The 20282-nt window shown below is 38.7% G+C and overlaps 1 long non-coding RNA gene across 1 annotated transcript in view; it reads left to right on the top strand.

The window, feature by feature from the left end:
• The first annotated feature begins 6390 nt into the window (after nt 1-6390).
• The window catches only part of LOC134549100 (uncharacterized), a 49856-nt gene continuing 35964 nt past the window's right edge, over nt 6391-20282 (top strand). Inside the window, exons 1-2 of the long non-coding RNA XR_010079996.1 lie at nt 6391-8473; nt 19216-19314. This is a non-coding gene — a long non-coding RNA (uncharacterized LOC134549100). The remainder of the gene's footprint in view (nt 8474-19215; nt 19315-20282) is intronic.

Below are 20282 nucleotides of genomic sequence, written 5' to 3'. Positions count from 1 at the left end.
GTCATGTGGGATATTAGAAAAAAGCAGAGTGGCTGTTGTAGACAGTCAGGCTACAAACACCACTTTGCCTTAGTGCTATGAGGAAGTAGGGTACCAACCATTCTGGGAGAATCCTGAGGCAGGTGACTTACATGACTTGTTCATGGTCTCACTGGAAGCCTGTGACAGAGCATGAAACTAATTCATGTCTTTTGAGCTCAGAATTAGAGTCACAGCTTCATGATCCTGATTTACTCTTGCTCTGAGGGGCATTTCAGTAAAGACAGTGATTGTGTGAATATGTCAAGAGATTAGTATTAGGGATTAATTGTACAATTCTCCCTTCTCTGCTTAAATAAACTGATATAATCCCTTTTTAATGGAGAAGAGGTTCTATTTTACAAAAAAAAAAAAAAAAAAAAAGATTGTTTGAAGCCAATTAAAAGAACCATAATCATACAGTATTGTGATAACAGAAACATGGAAAACCAGTTTGTGGACTAAGTGAAACAGCAGTGCCCATAATGAAACAACATCCTTCAGGCAATAGCAGAACCTTCCAACCATATAATTTAGGTCTTTTCAAAGGCAGGGCTAGCCTTATAGCTTCAGATGGCTGTGGCAGAGAGACCAAACAGAGTCTAAACAGAGCCAGAGATGGACATATGCCAAAGGAACAGCATTTCTCATCCAAAGATCAAGAGGAAATGTGCCAATCTGCAGTGCTTTTGGCAACAGGCTGTCTTCTTCACTTAATCTAAAGAGAAGGCCTGTCTGGGGGTTCTTACAGGGATGAGATGCCCTGAATTTGGTCTCTGGTGCTATGTGATGTGGAACAGAAAATGTTGATTGAGAACTTTGTAAGCAGACGTAAGTCACATGGTCTGCTTATTAAACAAGAAAGTCATTAAAAAATGGTAAGTTACTTCCTGATGGAAACTTTTCTTCCCCTCCGACAAATAGGTTTTTTTATTATACATTCTTGCCTGAGGTGATCTCTATCATGTCATGGATTTTGTTAGGATTCACTCTGGATAGGAGGCCTTAAGTGTGACGGGCTCAGAATGCTGAGTCAGCAGTATCTTTACACACCTGCAGATCTCTTGCTTTCAAGCCATTACCTTTCTCATCCCACTTATTCTCTACTATTAACTTAATTTCACAACTGGTTCTTTAACTTTGGTGGATATTCGTATTCCAGGTGGATTTGTGCTATAAGAGAGGTTTCATTTACATCTAGAACATTTGGAATGATGATATCTACTTCAGAGTAAACAACATAGACTTCTGTTTCCAAATGTCTTTATATCACTTGCCTGTAATATTTTTATTCTCATTTCTCCCATTTAACAGTTGCTGTAAGCCGTTTCAGTTGTGGGTTGTCTCCTCATTGCAAATGTGTGTGGGATGTCTGTTAGAAGAGACTGGTTGTAAAATCTACAACAATACAAGAAACAATCCTGGATTTAACTCATCTCTTTTATCATATATTTAAAAAACAACTCCTGGAGCTGCTTTGATCATACTAGTGTTCATCCCATGAAGGATAAATTTTGTTCAGATTCCAGCTGCAATCGGCATTTGAAATTTAAATGCCTACTTGTGTAACATTTTGTATAAAAATTCTGGAGTAAATGGACACAAATGTCCCTAAAGAATTTTTCTAAAGCCTTCATACTGGAAAAAAAAAACCCTCAGACATTCCTGGGTTAAAGTGAACAACCAAGCAATTTAAGTATTTCTCCTGTATGAAGTTTACAGGCTGTTCTTCAGACTGCTCCATGTATCACATATTAAAAGCAAACAAAAAAAAATAGAGAAGCTGCAGGGGCCCTGAAGGCAACATACAGAACACAATGGAGTGTAGGGCAAACTCAAGTCGTCTTGTGTGGGATGTCTGAAGCTGTGTGTGTGTGCTGTGGGGTCGTGATGCAGGTTCAGGAAGATGAGAGAATTGCATTAGGGAGAGAGGAGGTTAAAAGTTTAAAGCTCTTTTAAGCTGAGGAGAGCTTGAAAGTCTGGATACCTTTATTTTTCAGAAAATACTCTGTCAGTCTGGATTGACATTGCCTTAGAAATGAAAACAAAAATAAACTCAAACGATAGTTTATTTTCATTAATGAAAGTATTTGTTTTAGTGTGTTGGTGCAGCACTTGTTTTGGTCTGTAATTGTTACACAACTCCAGAGGGCAATACACAAGTATATAGTTTCTGGAGCTGAAATACAGTTCAGTGAGTGGTTCAGTGCTCCTCCCTGCTCACAGCTGCATGGTTCTGCCCTTTCCTTTGCCCTTGCCTTTGTCTGACCTCAGGGCATCAGACATACCAGTGCAGAAGTAAGCCTACAAAAAATGTTAACAGTGCCAGGAAATGCCACAAATGAAATGAACTTGTGCTACTCTATTGCACTGGCTTAGTGGACCTGTGTTGTTGAAAAGCCCATGAAAGGTTATTTCCATGAGGGTTAGCACAAAAGCAGCTGCAGGCCTGCACTGCCATGTGTGCTTGTTTTGGATGAGGTAGAATTATTTTTCTTTCCAGTGGCAAGTGAAGAACCACAGTTAACCAGGGTTAAACCACGACACCGTGCCAATCAATAGTCTGGATCTGTGCACAAACCAATCCAGAGAGACGTGGAAAATTTGATTGAAAGAAGCTTTGCTGGTTATTTAGGCAAAAGACTTGAGAACTGTGCTACTGGATTTGTACATCAGAGTATTGGGTTTGGTGTTGTGTAGTTTAGGACCATAGGGAACTTCACTGGTAAAATGTGTGTGCTTCTTGCATTAGGAACCATTTAAGCTGTGGGTTCAGGTTTCCTAAACTGTCTTCTATATGTATCTCAAATTTTTATCCTGCTACTTGCAACTTCTGAAAATTAGGATATGGTAGTGAGCTCTCCTTTCATGGTCAAATCATAGACTCACTAAGGTTGTAAAAACCTCTAAGGTCATTGAGTCCAATCATTTACCTGGCACCACAGTGTTCACCACAAGACCATATCCCCAAATGCCAAATCCATGTGCCTTGTGAACACTTGTAGTAATGGTGATTCCACCACTTTCCTGGGGAAGTGTTGTCTTTGCTGTGACTACAATAATTTGCTCTCATTTTTAGGCACTTTTAAGAAAGCTTCCTTAAAATGTCTTTGTGGTTTTATTGTTTGTAATTCATATAATGTATCCTAAACCCATGTGATTTATGTCAGGGTCTATATTACTTTTTGCTATATAAAAAAGCCCAGCAAAATAACAAACAAAACCACAAACAAACAAACAAACAAGATGGAAAATATGATTAATATACACCTGTCTTGGTTTGAAAGACAGATATCTGCTAGGAAGGGGCAGGACCTCCCTAGAGGTGGAGAATTCAAATCCCCTCCCTCCAAATTATTCCAATTAAAAGGAAAATTATAGGAGCTTTCAGGCAGAGGTATGGGGGTAGGAATAACAGTTCTTTACTAGTATATATGACAAAATGACAAACAAACAACAACTACAGCATCAATAATAAACAGAATCAAGAACCTTGAGGGCTTTCTTTTACAAAAGCCCAGAGCAGTTTGATCTCAGTGCCCCTGCAGGGCTCCGAGAGGCCGAACTGGAAGGAAGGAAAAGTCCCGGCCTGGTGGATGAGATGAGGAGCTCTGCGCTGGCAGCTGGAACAGCAGGGGTGTCCCAGCAGGGCTGGGCAGTGCAGGGCTACAGAGTAGCAGGAGAGCCTCAAAGGTCCGAAGAAGCAGCGGCGGTGGGGGGAGAGGCTGGAGAAAGCGAGTTCAGGATTCCCGGGTACACAGCAGATGACGATAGATTTCCCAGGACGAGGCAGAGGGCAGCCTGACCGTCCTCCTCGGCGCTGAGAGCAAGAGTGCCTCCTCCTCCCCCAGATCTGTCTTTTTTGCCTTTCCCAAAGCTCATCATCTCTCCCCTCTGAGGGACACTCCTAGGGACTCAAAAACAATAGGTGTAGCCTCGTGCTGCTATATCCCTCAAGCACTCTTTTTGTTCTGACTAAGTAGTCATCAAGGCTTTTGGAAACTTATGGGAAAAAATTCTGTGAGAAGAGAAAAAAAAACAAAACCAAATCTAACCCCCAGCAACACCAAGGATAGATTACATGGGAAAGCAAAGTTAGTTTGGGCTTATATTAAGTGAAAAATATTACTTTATTAAAAACTGGAGGCTACTTTTGAAGAATCATGTGCTTTTAAAACTCTGGGAAGTTTGCTTCTTCTTTTGCCATGAAAATCAAACATAACTATAAAAACTGTCAGGCCTGAAACTATTTTTCATGCCACTGCTATTTTGACAGTTACCTATGAAATTCAGAGGGCAAACAATTCTGTTAAATTAGATTCAGTGTTTCAAGTAATCCCTTTCTACAGCAGTTGGCATTTTATCAATTTCCTTAAATCAAATGAAATAATCCTAAAAGTGAAGCAGCTTGATCAGCAGGAATCAAACCAGTGATCACCAAGAGAAAACTATAACAGGTGAATACAGACAACAGTTCATACCACGTGGAAGGAAATTTTTTGACTCAAGGAAATATAAAATATGACCCTTGGCCAAGATAAATGAGGAACACAACTGCTTCTGCTGTTCTCTTAAGGAACCTTGTTTTTTTGAGCCTTACATGTATCAGCTGCAATCATATGTTATTTCTATCAGAATGAACACAAAACCAGAACATCTGAAGCTGCTTAGCTAAAGTTAAATTCATGTTTGTTTTTTACATTTCTGGTGTTTTGTTGTAGAGGTTTTTATTTGCTTCGTTTACTTTATTTCAGATTCTCTTTCTGATGGATTCTGATTGATTTCTTTTTATATTAAACCCCAAGCAATTTCATATTAATTAGTTTGAACATGTATTCTTTGGCTTATTCAAAGAAAGTCTATGAACAAATAATAGTTTATATTGAGAGAAAATTCTCTGTGTGCTGGTAAGTATTCTTTGGTCTTTATAATAAGAAATTACAGTATTTGTTCGATTTTTTTAATGAACATTTGTAAATGGTTTTAGAATATTACAAAAGCTACATAAATAAAGTGAATGTATAAATATAGTGAATACCTTCTTGGGATGTGAACAACGTGATTTTTCCATAGAAGTTGATACCACCTACCAGAAAAATATGTTTTTCTCGTTTTCTGAAAAATATCAGATGATTCAGGAAAAATAGGCCACCACAAGAGAGAAAGAAGTTTTCTTACTGTATGGCTCTTGTGATATCTACCATGGAAAACCAAAACCTTAGAACCATAAAATCAAAGCACATGGTGAATCAAAACCCTGTGTCTAACAACATCTCTTTCAGATGTCTTCACTAGCAGATTTTTGTAGTTCTAGAAAATAAGGGATGTGGGATAGCAAATAAGCCTTACTCAGATTTACATTTCATGGGTTTCCATTCTGAAGGCTCTGCTGATTCAGCTACGAAACCTGTAATATGCTGCAGTAATTGTATATGAAATTGCTGCTTGCTGGCATGATTTTGCTGCTCTTGGTTTACAGGCTTAACATTTTCTGTTTTCTTTGGTATCTCAATGCTATATTTAATATAAAGTATTCCTACACATAGAGAAACAGATTCCAACTAGACTTCTCTGCATTTGTGCAGACCTGAAGTATCACTGCCAGTTTGGTGACACTCTCAGTCCTTGAACCTCTGTGTATTCAGTGTCTGTGCAGGCTATTTGCTTTATATTTTCTTTAAACTGAGACTGGCTGCTTTTGACTCTCCCTTGTTCCCATCTCATGTTGGACATTTTATATCTTTAATCATCACTTACAGAGTCTTATCTGCTTGCTATCTAATGAGGTAAACAGTCTTGGGCCTCACCACTCACATGGGAGGCTGCCAAGAAATCTGACTCATTTAAGAAATGCAAGACTTTTTTAGATTGTTTACTTATGACCTTTATTGCTGCAATATCTTCAGACTTACTAGTTTTAATTTTCCAATTTATGTATTTCTCCCCAAAAAACAAGCAGTAGATTTTCCTCTGTTGCTTTGCTCCTTTGTCTCTGTGGTATGGTAGACAAAATGTTGGTAGATCAAAATAATATGATTTTAATTTCCTCATGAAATAGATGGTGACTTCATTCCCTGCCCAAAGTGTTAGAATTTAGAACCTTGTGGTAAGAAACCTTTATCATTTATTCCTTAACATTGATTTATCTGAATGGACTCTTTTAGGGTACACAGACTTTGCACCTTATTATTGGCATAGACGATTTTCAGTTTCCCCCTTGTATTGTGTTTTGTTTTATTAGATACAATTTACATAACAATGAAGTATCTTCTGCAGTTCAGTTCCCAAAGGATTTCATGCACAACTGCACTAAGTGCTCTGACAGCCCAGAGTCCATCCCACATCTCCCAACACTCCCTGCAGGGTCAGGCAGCCACGTGCCTTGCTGAATCTAATATATCCAGCTCCAATTATTTTTGCCACATGTCCCTGATGGCTGCTTTCCCTATTTCTTAGATATAGTCAAAGCAAGAGCTTGGTGTACGACTTCCTCACATTCCCTGACCTTTGAACTGATGGGAAGCCATACCTCTCCTCTCACACCAAAGCACTCTGAAGGCTGCTATGAAGTCCAAGTCCTCCCACAGTCTGTAATTACAAAGCCAGGAAGGATGACTCTGACTAACAGTAGGTAGTCTGTGAAGAGACCTGATATGTTATTAGAGCTGCGAGCCGTGAGACTTTTGGAACAAAATGCAGGTGTGGTCTAAAGGGCAGTAACTCAATCTTTTCCATCCAGATATAGGTAAAGAAAGTGGTATCATTTGGAAGCTATGCTGGATTTCTCACAGGAAACAATGTCCTGATTTCCCTGAGGACGTACACTGTAGGTAGATACCTGTCCTGTCCCTGTGCTTCAGTACACACAGGTTTTGATAAAGTCTCTATCCAGGACAGAGCCTGGTGAGGATCCAAATTTCCAAGGAAGGCAGATGCCTGCTGGCAGAACTGGTACATCCTGGTACTAAAGCATTTACACTAGCAATAGTAACAAATCCATCCTGAAATGCATCAGGTGGGTTTGATAGGATGTGGTAACCTCAGCATCCTTCTGGCCCCACAGCTTGAAAAAAGATTTGCAACCCTTTGGATGCCTGTGCAGTAGTTAAAGACTCAGCAGCTGGGTAGGTGCCAGTCTCCAGCAGGGACACAAAATGACTGCTTGCTTTATTATCAAATTTCAGTCCTTATCCCTCTCTATGGTAAAATGCTGGAGGAAAAGAAGTAAGAAAACGGATCTTTGATTAAATTCTTGTATCCATTCCTGTCTTAGCCTGCTATAGCCAGAATACAGATTACTGTGAATGCCCTTCAAAAACATGCCCTATCCATTACCTGGAGAGAATTTGTCATCCAACTTGGAATAGTTGTCACCATTTCAATAAGTCCCTTTATGTTATGCCCATGACAGACCTTGACCTCTTTTTTACTTCCTTTTTCATCCCTGTGGAAATTGTTTTGACTCTTTTTTTTTTTTTTTTTCTTGGTGATTCATGGATCGGAGTCTCCTTCCTAAAGTTGTTTGGCTGAAAATTAAGAAGCAGTGAAATTCCAGTTCATTAGCCTGGATATGATTATGCAAACTCCTCTATTCTTCTACCTTTGCCCTGTCTTCCTAAAAAATGTTACTGTTCCCTTCTCAGTTTAGAAAAACTTCTCTTCCCCTCAACACACATGGGCAGACACATAACATTCACTCTCCCAGAAGAGCTTTATGCCATGAAGTCCTCTGCCTGTATTGTTTTGAACTCCTGACTTTGTGGCAGTAACTTTATGGCAGATCCTCTCAAACAGTCTCATATTCTTCAGGTTTAACAAAGCAGGCATCTGTTATTCTTTTACTAACCATGGGATAAAGGTCAGCTCTAAATGCCTCATCATGTTTTCTAACTACTGACGTGAGACACTTGTGCACAATTCCAGTTGGCAAGATCTGTCAGCAGATAAGATGATATAAATCTGTGCATATTGCAATTATTCCCCTAAAATATCATTGCCTAAAGCCTGAGTGGGAGGAAGTCAAGGTATCAATACTAGCTACTGTTTTCCACAATGGAAGACTTGGATAAGCTCATCAATTTAGTTATTTTAATTATATTTTAATTTATAAATCAGAAGTGTCTTTGAATACACACTGAATACACTAGACTCAAGTAACCTGTCATTACGTGTTCCTGGTGATAGTGCAGCCTTCCTTAGTACTTTATTTTTCCATGATACAAATGGCAGTTCCTTGAGAGAAGTAATATACTTTAAATGCCCTGACTACCTGGGGCCTTCACTCGGAGCTGCAGCCCATTGTCAGGGCTCATCTTCAGCTCATGCCTGGGAAACCTGCTCTCCTGTGAGCTGTGATGTATGTTGTGATCTTGTCTCCTGGGTGGATTCAAACCTATGTTTAATGTCGATTGTCTTCTGTGCTGCTTTCTGGATAGACTTCAGTCCTACTTTTGAGGTTTGTCTCCACCCTGCTGCTTCTGCCTGTGCTCTCTGGATGGGTCATGCTGTCTGTGGGGCTGCCATGCAGGCACAGCAGGACTATGCCCTGCTTGATGAGGACACTGTCTCTATTATGTTCATGTTTGGCTCTTGCTTACCCTTCCTGCTGCTCCGTGCTAGGGAGGGGCAGCCACAGTGGTGATCACCCCCTGGCATCGTCACCAGGCAGATCTAAAGGAAGAACAGCCAAGTGTGGGCAGAAGAGTGAGACAGTCCTTCTCACTGGCAGGCAGGAATTAAGCTGCATTGGATGGGAGGTGCGCTTACACCTTTCACCATCCATAACCACTTTTCTAGGGTTTAACTCCCAAAAATTGATATTCCATCCAGTGCTTTGAGCTTCATCAGTTGAAGTGACTAAGAGCTCCTGTGCTAATGACTTAAGGTGTAAGTGTAGCTTTGAAAAAGTTGGATAATATTTAGGTGGAGTTTGGAGGTAACCCTAAGCAGGTTCCTCATTTAATCAGATCACACTGGTAGAAAAGACTGATGGATTTTTTTGTGTATTTATGGGGGGTTCCCCCCCTTTTTTCACCTCTCCCCCAAATTAGGCATGTATGCCCTTGAGTAGCCTTTTTTTTTTTTTTTTTCTGTCATTATTGTAATTTTCTTTTCATTAGATCATTATCACTCTGCTCATTTGACTGGGAATTTCCCCCAGGAGTGTGCCTTGCCAAGAGTGGTATTATTTTATGACAGATTTACATGAGAGCAGGTTTTTCAGGTTCTTAGTGGTAAACTGGAAATATGTAGACTGGAAAACTGCACGTTTCTGTAAAAAACCTTATCAAGGTCACAAACTTTTCTTGTTAAGTCCAGCTTCTTTCAGCTCCCCAAATAATTGCCAGTCAGCAGCGCACCCTTTTAATGTAATCACTGCACATCTGATATTAAATAATTGTTTAAATTACTGCTATGATTGAAACTTGAAATATTTTGCCGTTTCCAAAAAAATAGATGGGGAGTAGGGGAAAACCCGTCAATTTTATTGTAACTACAAAGGTTTGCAATCTGAATTATCTTCTTCCCTGAAATAATACTCTGTGTGTGGGAATTTGTGTTCAGTACCAGTGCTGAAACTGTGAATGACCCTGAATACGTGCTTCTGACAGGGAGGCTTGTCATGCAGGAGAAGGTGACAGTCTCAGAGTCATATAATTTTCACATCTGAGGACGGCTGAAGAAGAGATGCAATGGATCTCTTCTGCCATGCCCAAACCTTGTCCAATATGGCCTAGTAGACAACATTTTTGGACACTGAGAGCACGTGTGTCACATTAGTGCTACGCCCCTCCTGTGTCGTCAGTCTGAGCTTGTGGAAACTGCAGTGGAAGCTCTGTCACTCAGCCTTACAAACTGAAACACATTGGGGAGATGTTAATTAGGGGACAGTTGTGATTGTCTCTGCTGAGGCTGTAGCCTGAGACCCCAGCCAGGCTGTATGAAGCTGCACGAGCACTGTAAGTAGAATTATCAGCTGAAATCAAGCTGGTGTAACTGAGCGTGTACTTAGGCAAACAGGTTTGAGTGTTCATCTTTTGGAACCATGCAGTCAGACTGCACTTTTAGCACTCGTTTCAATTTGTGCTAATTTGTAGGAACTTGGCAATTAAACATTGTAATATTCAATTCAGATTTTCAGGTGATTTCAAAGAACCACATCTGAAAGTCAAAAAGTTTTATTGAAGAACTGTGTTATAAACTTATGATGTGGTTTTAATCGGCCAATACATAAAGGTAGTTTTAACCTGATACTTAAATTGTGAGTTTATTTATATAATGTAATTAGACTCAATAGTAGTATTGCTGCAATTAGAATTTTGCTCTGTAAAATGAAATTTTTCAGGCATTGACTTCTGTGCAGCTTGTTCTTCCCGCTTTGTAAGTGTATTTTACATAAAGTTTTAATGTGCCCATACATTTAACTGGCTAATGTCAGTTTTACAGTACTTCAGTGTATGCAGTATAAACAAGTGCAAGTTTGAAAACATAGCTCTTGATAAAATAAATATCACGTGGCAGTTTATTTAAATATTAGGGATCTGATATTTGTGTGGAAAACACTGCAGTTTATACTCAAATATTTATTAATCTTCTCAAACTTGTACTTCTGCAATGTGAGCAAACTTCTGGGATAGAAATTTCGGTCTTTTCATTTTGTATTCACATAGCTCAGTCCTAAAATGCCCTCTGCTGGGCACTGGCAGCAGCCAGAGAAGCAAGAGCATTTAAGGTTGGGGAAACTTATATATGACTTACATCATCCACCAGAACTTCTAAATTATGAAGGAATGTCTTATTTAAATTATTTATAGCTTAATACTGTGTAATATGGAACAAATTAAAAGAGAAAAAATTAACTACTTCTAGTTGGACTTAGATATGTTTCTAAAGAAGAAACAGTCTTTTGCTGGGATTAAACCACTTTTTGTGGACATCATCTCTTTTTCTCTCCAATTCTGACACAAACAGCATTATGTTACAGAAACTAGTAAGTGTTTGGGGGAAAAAAATTCTAACGTATTGGTATTTTAAAATTGTGGACCAGGATAAGCCACATTTGTTACATAAAATTGGATCTAAGGGAGAATAGAGAGTTTCATCACTGGTGTTCACTGATCTGTCAGAGCTTCTTTCCCCTACCCAATGTGATGATAATGTATAAGTTACAGGGGGAGATCCTCATTGCTTTCTGTTGTTAAACATAATCTGAATGGATAAATGGCCCCAGAGAGTAAAGGATAGTAACATGATCAAGTCAGTTAATTGTGGCTCTGGAATATACCTTTAGGGATGGCATCCTGCTAAGGAAAAGGTAAACTAGGAGTTCTCCTACTTGGGGTTTATCTATGCCTTGACAGCTGTAAAGTATTTTGATTGAATCTAAATCATCATGATGTTATTGAACTGGTAGTCTAATAATGTCAGCTTGTCACTAATATGTGTTGTGACAACCTTGTCCAGTGCTGTCAGTATAGGACACAAGACTCCACACATCACTGTTTTATATTTCCTCAAGGTACTAATCAGCATTGGAACTCTTTGTGTTTTGTGTAAGTTGGTGTATGAAATCTGATTGAACTGCTTAACAAGATTTTACAAGAAATATTGTTATTATTTGTATTGTCTTTCTTTATGATCAAGTAACTTAAATCTCTTCAGATACAAGTCCTGGACTACTGTATACCTGCTTGTCACCTGGGGTTTTTCCTTTTTCTGGGACCTAAATATATTTTTTTAATCAGGTAAAAAAGCAACCAAGACTTTGGCATTGGTTACATGAAAATAGATTTGTAATTTGGAGCTATTAATTTTTCATGATTAACATTATATATATTAGAAATTCTGTATGTATTACATGCTTGTTTGTGCAGCAAATTAACTGACTCACAGTGTTACATCTTGACTTCTGACTCTTATCAGGGTCAGAAACATTTTTTTTGTCCAGATGGACATGGATTAGTAAGAAAGGCATTTTAATTAAACGGCATTCAAATTGTAGTGTACTACACTTTGTTAGTTTAACTGCAATTGTACAACATATGTTGATAATGCATCTGAAAATTTCAGTCTATTTCACATAAAAGTAGTTACAATAAAGTGCCAGAGTTTAACTGAAAAATAACAGCACAACTGAACAAAAAGTGCTAAGTTATCCTCATTAAACAAGCCAGATCCACTGATGCACTAGGGCTTTTGTGAAACCGGCAGGACTTTTCTGTCCAAATTACTTGCCTTGCCTTTTCTTAAATTTTGAAATCTGCGTTAAAAAACACTGTTGTCTTGTCACCGTGTTACACAATGCCATTTATCTTGTTTGTTAAAATATGCTACTTCATGTTAGAAAAATAAAAGAAAAATAATTATTTTTATAAAGCAAGCAAGGAGGAAAATTAAATCCCGCTCCACAGCTGAAACAGAATAACCTGCAGGGAAGAAAAATGCAAAGGCACATGTCAAATTTATGTGACAGGAACAGTTTTTAAATGCCTTCAGGTTGTTTTTGGTATTTTTTTTCTCCTTTAGTATTTTTATATCAGCCCTCAGTCTACCCTATACATCATAATTGCTGTTTTTCTTCTGATAAGGAAAAAAACCTGTCAAACTTATGTTAAGAACTGGCAAACTTATGATAGGTAATATCTGGCATTTTGACAGGATGATAGTGAATTCTGTTGTTTTTTTAAGAAATAATTAGAAAAAAACCCAAAACCCCATAGCCATTCTGAAGAAAAGAATATACTTTTTGGCCTGATGTCCAAGATTTAGAAAACATCTGGTATTGTGATATTTTCAGTAATATTACAGTGGCTGCCAAGACATCTTCTGTTCATCTTTAAATCATTGCCAGTTAAAATTTAGGTAGGATAGGGGGAAAAGACAAAGTTAAGAACATCTTCCCCTTCCCTTCTCCCAAACTTCAACTTTACTCCATTAGTGATTATTCCAGCTCCTCTTTGAGCAGCATGGGGGATGGGAAGTGGGCATGTGGCCAGTGCCTAACGCTTCACTGCTGCTGCTCATTCCTCCTCACATTCTTGTTCTGCTGCAGCTTGGGGTCAGTTCCATAGGATACAGTCCTTCAGGAGTTTCTTCAGCCTGGGTGCTTCACATGGACCGAAGTTCTTCAAGAACTGCTCTGTCATGAGTCCTCTCTCTGGGGTGCAGTTCTTCACAAGTGGACTGTTTCATTGTGGGTCCACCATGAGCCCCAGCTCCTGCTGGAAAAGCTGTTCCTGTGTAGGCTTCTCTCCACATGCTGCAGCTTTCTTCAGGTACATCAGTATTCTCTGGCATGGGGTTTTTCTGGGGCTGCAGGTAGATCTCTGCTCCATCTAGGACCTCCCTGGGCTTCAGGGCCACAGCTGCCTTATCATGGGCTGCACCAGGAGCTGCAGGGGAATCCACCAGGGAAGTCCAGCACCTCCTGCCTCTCCTTCTCCCCTGACCTTGTGTCTGCAGGGTGTTCCTCTCACAGTTTCTCACGCCTGTTGTCCCAGCTCCTGCACAGCATTTTTTTGCCCTTTCTCAAAAATGTTATCACAGAGGTGCCACCAACATCACTGAAGGATGTTGAGTTGGCTGGAACTGGCTCTGTCAGACATTTGGGCATCTCCTGCTGTCATGTCACAGATGCCACCCATGCAGTTCCCCCACTAGCAAAACCTTGCCATTAACCCAGTGCATCTTGCATCTTTTCTAAAGGAAGGGAATACTGAAATGCCTTCTAAATGTTTATACAGAGCCATCTCATACTTCTTCAATGTTTATTGTTTTAAGAAGGTGCTACTATTTTATCCTCAGAAATATTCTTTCTAATGAAGATAATATTGCCTGTTTTCACTGAAAGAAGCATATGTATCACATAAATAATGATGAAACTAGGAACGATTTTTTGTGTAGCTGAAAATAATTGATTTTACCACTTTATCTCCCACATTAAAATTACTTTTTTCATATATCTTCTCTCATATATATATATATATATATATATATTTGAGTTAGAGTTCTGTTTTCACTTAAAATGGTGAATGTTTTAGAACCTTCCTTAACTAGGACTCCATTCAAGGCAAACAGAGGAACTACTCTGTGTTTGCACACCCATTCCCCTGTTCAAATGACTTTAGAACCTTTTCTGTATTTCAATAACAGAATTTGCTAAAATGCTGCCCTGTCAATGTGCCATCAGGAAATATTTTACAGGGGAGACATGCCTTACTGTGATGCATAAAATCCCTGTGACAGCCACAGCCTCTTATGACACACAGGAAAAGCTCCAACCCATAGCTGTCATGATCTTACCCATAGCTGTCATGATCTTTTGCTCTCTTTACTTTTAACTTCAGCTGAATGCTCTCATATTAGTGTCTGCCACGTGGACTTGTTTAGCAAGTCCTGTCCTTTTTAAAAAAATATCTGTTAATATTTTTAACAACTTTCTTTGCATGTTTGAACTTTAAAAAATGGGGACTGTAAAGAAAGGAAATCCTCCTTATTATTTCAGTAGTGTTAATCTCTGGAAAGGGAAACCCACTTTTTTTCCTTTAATGGATTCCATCTATTACTAGCAGCTGATTTATTTTCTGAATGTTCTTTAGTTTTTTAATATAACATATATTTTTACTTTATACATTGGAATCCTGCCTCATCCTTATGTGACACAGCTAATAAAATGGTTTTGTCACTGCTTACTTTTCCCTGGGATATACATCTCTTCCCTGGGATATACATTCTCCAGTGGAAGGCTAAAAGCAGTGCGTAGTTCTTCCACTGCAGATGTCTTTTGCCAGTTTGGAGACCTAGACATCTAATTTTGAACTTGATTTCTAAACTGTGCAGCTGGTAGTGAATTTATGGGCCTTACTGCTTTTAGACAATATATTATTGGATTCATCTTGCAAAGTTCTCATTTTCAGAAATTGTGCCCTTTTTTCCCAAATCCTTCATGTTGCAAAAGAAGTTAACACTTCCTTCCCAAAGCAAAATCTTTAGGGAGAAATTCATCTTGTGCTCTCAGTGAAAGTACAAGGGATCAATACTTTGATAGGTTGTTTTACTTTTTTACGTTTCTGCACTTTTCCTCTCAATTCTTATGCCTGAAGAAAGACCTCACATATGAAAGACCTCTGATTTATTTTTTCCACACGTCTATGATTAGTACTAAGTTTTTTTTCCCTTAAAATTAGCTTTTTTTTTTTTTTTTCTCTGTGATGAAGCCAAGATTTTGTTTGCTTTTCTGATTTATGACCTCATTTTTATACACAAATTTGCTAATAAAATGCTGGGCTTAATGCTGTCCATTTGCAATCCTTTCTTTGGGGTGTGAGGGGACTAGAGTTAATGCTTTCCTCTCTCCAATGCTGGAGTATCTGACATAAATATGTCAGTAGATTAGTGGATATTTCATTGTCAGTTAAAGAAGAGTATCCCTTCCCTTCCCTTCCCTTCCCTTCCCTTCCCTTCCCTTCCCTTCCCTTCCCTTCCCTTCCCTTCCCTTCCCTTCCCTTCCCTTCCCTTCCCTTCCCTTCCCTTCCCTTCCCTTCCCTTCCCTTCCCTTCCCTTCCCTTCCCTTCCCTTCCCTTCCCTTCCCTTCCCTTCCCTTCCCTTCCCTTCCCTTCCCTTCCCTTCCCTTCCCTTCCCTTCCCTTCCCTTCCCTTCCCTTCCCTTCCCTTCCCTTCCCTTCCCTTCCCTTCCCTTCCCTTCCCTTCCCTTCCCTTCCCTTCCCTTCCCTTCCCTTCCCTTCCCTTCCCTTCCCTTCCCTTCCCTTCCCTTCCCTTCCCTTCCCTTCCCTTCCCTTCCCCTTCCCCTTCCCCTTCCCCTTCCCCTTCCCCTTCCCCTTCCCTTTTCCCCCAGAAACAGCAAGTTATTGCTTCCAAAATTTCTGAACACAAATCAGCCAAACAAGATTTTCTTTCAATATGAAATTTCTAGATAAATCTCAGTAGAGCTGGAGCAAATTAAGGAATTTGCTAATTAGCTGTTAATGAGTGATAAATGTTTTCTGCCAGCATATATATCCTCTTCTTTGATAGTTAAGGGAGCAAGTTGTTCAAACTAAACTATGTCACTGGTGAATAGGACTTTTAATGCAGCTAAGCTTGTTGAACATTTCCAGGTAATTATTTTCCTGTAAAAATATACCTGGGTCTTAGGAGGATTAGAATTTTTTGTTAGAAGTGAAAATTTTGAAATATTAAGAAAAAGAAAACATGGATGTGTCCATTAAGAATGTTTTGGCACAATAATATTTTGGTTTTCCCTTTGAAATTATTTTATTTCTTGAATTATATGTACAAAGTATCAATAATAAAATGTTCTTATTTTCCTGCTAGGAAATTATTTTACCAAATTATAGCCAGGAATTTTTATGGAGAATTGTAATTGCAATTATTTTATAGTTTTCAGTTTTTTCCTCTTTTTCTCCTCAAAATTTACTTATTGCATAACATGATCTCTGCATCCCAGTCTGAAATAATTAAAAATTTATCAAGTCTCTCTCCTATATAACCAAAAGAACTAGTAGGAAAAATTCTGTTATAATGATCAAGAACTGTGAAAACACAGACCAAGCTTGCTTCTCAATTTAAAATAAAATTTGTGCATCTCAGACATGTTTGGGAACATTTTCAATACACTGAAGCAAAGACAGTTTACAGAAAAAAATTCTTTCTGGGGTTTCTAGCAGTGTTCTAATCAGTATTCTGTATATTGGGAAAGCTGGATAGATGTGGAAGAGGAAAGTTTCTCCAGTGCTAATGTCCCCTTAGGCACAGGGAAAATTGTCTTTTAAAGATGTGAATTAAAATGTATAGTATTCTTTTATCTGCCTCCTCTTTGTGTGAAGAATTAATAATATCAAACAGTTTTGCCTTCTTTCAAATTGTTGTAGGCACTGTCAATACTGTGCACTACATCAGTTACGGAAAATCTGAATTACATTAAGTACTACAGTCTGTTTTTTTAAAAAGCATGGATCAATTCACACTGAAACATAAGCACATGCAATGACTTAATTCCTGGTTGACCCACCTTTCCACAAATTCCAGTTGTTCCAGTACATGAGGAAAGCGAGGAAGTTTCTCTCACAGACATTGTGTACACCAGGAGCATGTTGATCAACACAGCTAATAATCAGACACCAAATGAAACCTATTTTATCACTACTGACACTACTTTCCCATGCAGGGTTCATATTTTCCCTTTCTCTATGAGTTTTTGCAGAATATTTTCCATCTAACAGCATATAAACTAATGAATTGAAAACTCCTCTGTCTTAGCCTGATGCTTTGCTCTGAGCAATGGGGCAGTCGAATAAACAGGCCAAGCACTGGAAAATTGACAGACTTGAAATTCATAAGAGCAAGTTTAAGTGGTCCTCTAAAACCGTTTTGAAAGCATCATTAATCATGCTGGGCACTGAGCCAGTATAAGCAGCCAGTTACAATTGTATTACTCCTTTTAACAGAAAAGATTAACTTTCCTGTCTTTCCTCTGCATGGTTCTTTGCACTTAAAGTGCATCCAGCCTCAGCTAGAAGTATCCCTGGGCAGGTTAGGAAAAGGAGACAGCAGGAGGCTTACTTCAGTTGTTCCACCCTCCCCTTCATGATCTTTGCTTTGTAATGGTTTTCCTTCACCAGGAATACATCCCTTGCTTCAATTGTAAAACTAATGGCAGGTCTTTCTTCTGCTAAGGGATACTCTACACACTATGCAAACAGGCAAAAGAAAAAACAAAGCAGATCTCTAGATTGTGTATTCCTCTACCAAAGGATACAGAAAGGACACACTGCCTCTACCAAAAATAAGTTTAGAAGCATTTCTGTGGACCACTTTCAATGTGTTCTGTTGTTATTTAAAGGTCTCAACAAGCAAAATTGAGCTGAAAACTTACAAAGTAAAACTGGCAATAGAAACTTTTTGTGGGGGTCTTATTGCTCCTCCCTTGTTCCCTGTCAAACTAGGGGAGGATGACAAGTGTTTGTTCCTCCTATAAATTATTGCATTCACTAATTATGCTAGTTAGGACTAATTATGCTAATTAGGTCCTTTGAAGATGAAAAATGCAATTCTTTGATTTTATGGATGTAGCTTTCAAATTTATGGATGTGGGTGTACAGGCCTTCCCTTCAGGATTTGCACATGACAATAATCAGGAAGGTCATATGTTGTCCTTTACTTGAATGCTTTTTTTGTGTTATTTTCATTCAAAGTAAAGAAAAACTTTGAAGACTTGTATTTGAGTCCACTGATTTAAATAAACTTGGGGTTAAACTGGAATTATAGGAGGACTAGGTATGCCATCTTTATTTCTCTTGGTTCTGGGTCTTACTCTTACCTATTACTTTATTTAATTCTTAAAATACAGACAAGAAAATTTGTGTTCAGTTCTGGTCTTGATCCCCTCAATTTAATGCAATTTTCATTTATTTCAAGGTGAATTTTTACAATGGACATTTAATTAGCAAATGAGGCATCTGTATTAATTTTAACATTTGCACTAGCAAAGTAAGTTTCTCATATGGAGATGAGGAAGTATATCTTCAAGTCAAGATAAATGGTTTGTACCTGGAGATGCTTGCCAGCCCATGATAGCCCCAATAAGAAAGCCACGGATGCTGTGTAAGATATCAACAAGAAAAGGTATTTCTCAGAGTCAGCATTGCAAGAAGAGAAGAGTGTAGGTCATCTTTACAACTCTTTTGGTGGTGTAGTACTGAATGGCTCTTCAGCCCCTGTGCAGCACACTGTACAGACCCCATGCATAGAACACACCCTCCCCTCTGGATCTTTTGAGCTATTCCTTGTTTTCTTACATGGAAAGAGCTCTAGTCATAATGTCTGCATTCAGACAGGAGAGATGTTTGTGTGGGGCTTGCAGCTGCACGGTTGGATGAAGGCAAGGCCAGTCAGGGAGTGGAACTGCCAGTATGAAGTAGGAGTATCAGAAGTACCAGAAGTAGGAGCTGCCACAGGCTCCTGTGTTGTTTGTCCTGCAGCCCAATTCTGTGCAGCACTGGCCTGAGGACTGTGGGGGTCCTGCATGTACATGATCATTCCTTCCTTGTGCAGTGGTGGAACAGTCAGGCCACTGCACCACTCCCTAAGGATATTTTATTGGGTAACTTACACGTGGAATTGAGTATGTATGTGTTGATACCTCTGAACTTCAAGAGACTTTTCTTTTTCTCTGTTTCAGGAACAATAGCAGAAAACAAGTTTCCAACAGTAAACCCTAGGGAAGCTGCTTGAATTCCTCATTAAGTCCACAAGCAATTTGTTGGGTAAATAAACCTAAGTAAGTGTTCTTAAATCATCTATTCAAATACAGGGTGATTTGTAAAGTTAAAGACTGCTCATAAATTGGTATTGCAGAGCTGGTAAAACACATCATATATCACCAATTCTGGTATAGCTCCTGTGACATGAATGTAATTACATTATTTTACATTTCAAAAGCAAAAGAGAAAGAACAAGTCAGAGGGAACAGCTAAAATGCAGGGGGGAAATGTACTTAGAGCTGCTTATTGCATTTTCATTTCTTCCTGGCTTTTAACATTGCAGCAGTGGGAGGTCCTTTTTTGCCCTTCAAAAGCCAAGCATCAGAAGTGAAATTGTGATAATTCATGAAAAACAGTTTGTACGAACATATAATCTAGAGTTAATGGGATATTTAGTAAATAAGCACTAGAATGCAAAAGTAGCAGTTCCATGAACATTCCCTGTTTCAGAAAGAGTGTCATTGAACACTGTGAAGATGCACTTCAATTTGTGAAATAAATTCCATTGGCTGTTTCTTCTCTAATAAAAACACATACACTCTGTCTATCTATCTATCTATCTATCTATCTATCTATCTATCTATCTATCTGTCATCAAAGTTTGTACTATGATCAGAACCTTTCACCAGACCTTCTAATACTGTGAAGTTCCCTCTAAATTGTATTCTCTGAATCAAAAAATCAAAATTTGCATGGGCACAAGATGTGTTTCTTTAATGTATAGAAATAACTTACATCATGTTCTCTGTCTCCATTGTTTCACTCATGCAGAAGCAAGAGGTCAGGGCTCAATTAATGCTTTGTTATTTTCCATTCTACTAATTGCTAGTAAATTTCATCAACTTGTGATACATTCTGCATAGAGTTCTCTATTGTGCTGCATAAACCCAAAGACAAGAACAAGGCCACTGGTAAATAGTCCGAATGTTTCTCAGTATTTGATGTGGAAAGAGTGAATGCTTTCTTTTTTCTCGCCTTTATGCTC

This window comes from Prinia subflava, chromosome 3, assembly GCF_021018805.1.
Source record: "Prinia subflava isolate CZ2003 ecotype Zambia chromosome 3, Cam_Psub_1.2, whole genome shotgun sequence".
In the NCBI taxonomy this organism is placed as follows: Eukaryota; Metazoa; Chordata; class Aves; order Passeriformes; family Cisticolidae; genus Prinia; species Prinia subflava.
The sequence above is the reverse complement of the archived record's forward strand: the minus strand, read 5'-3'. Positions and strand labels throughout refer to the sequence as shown.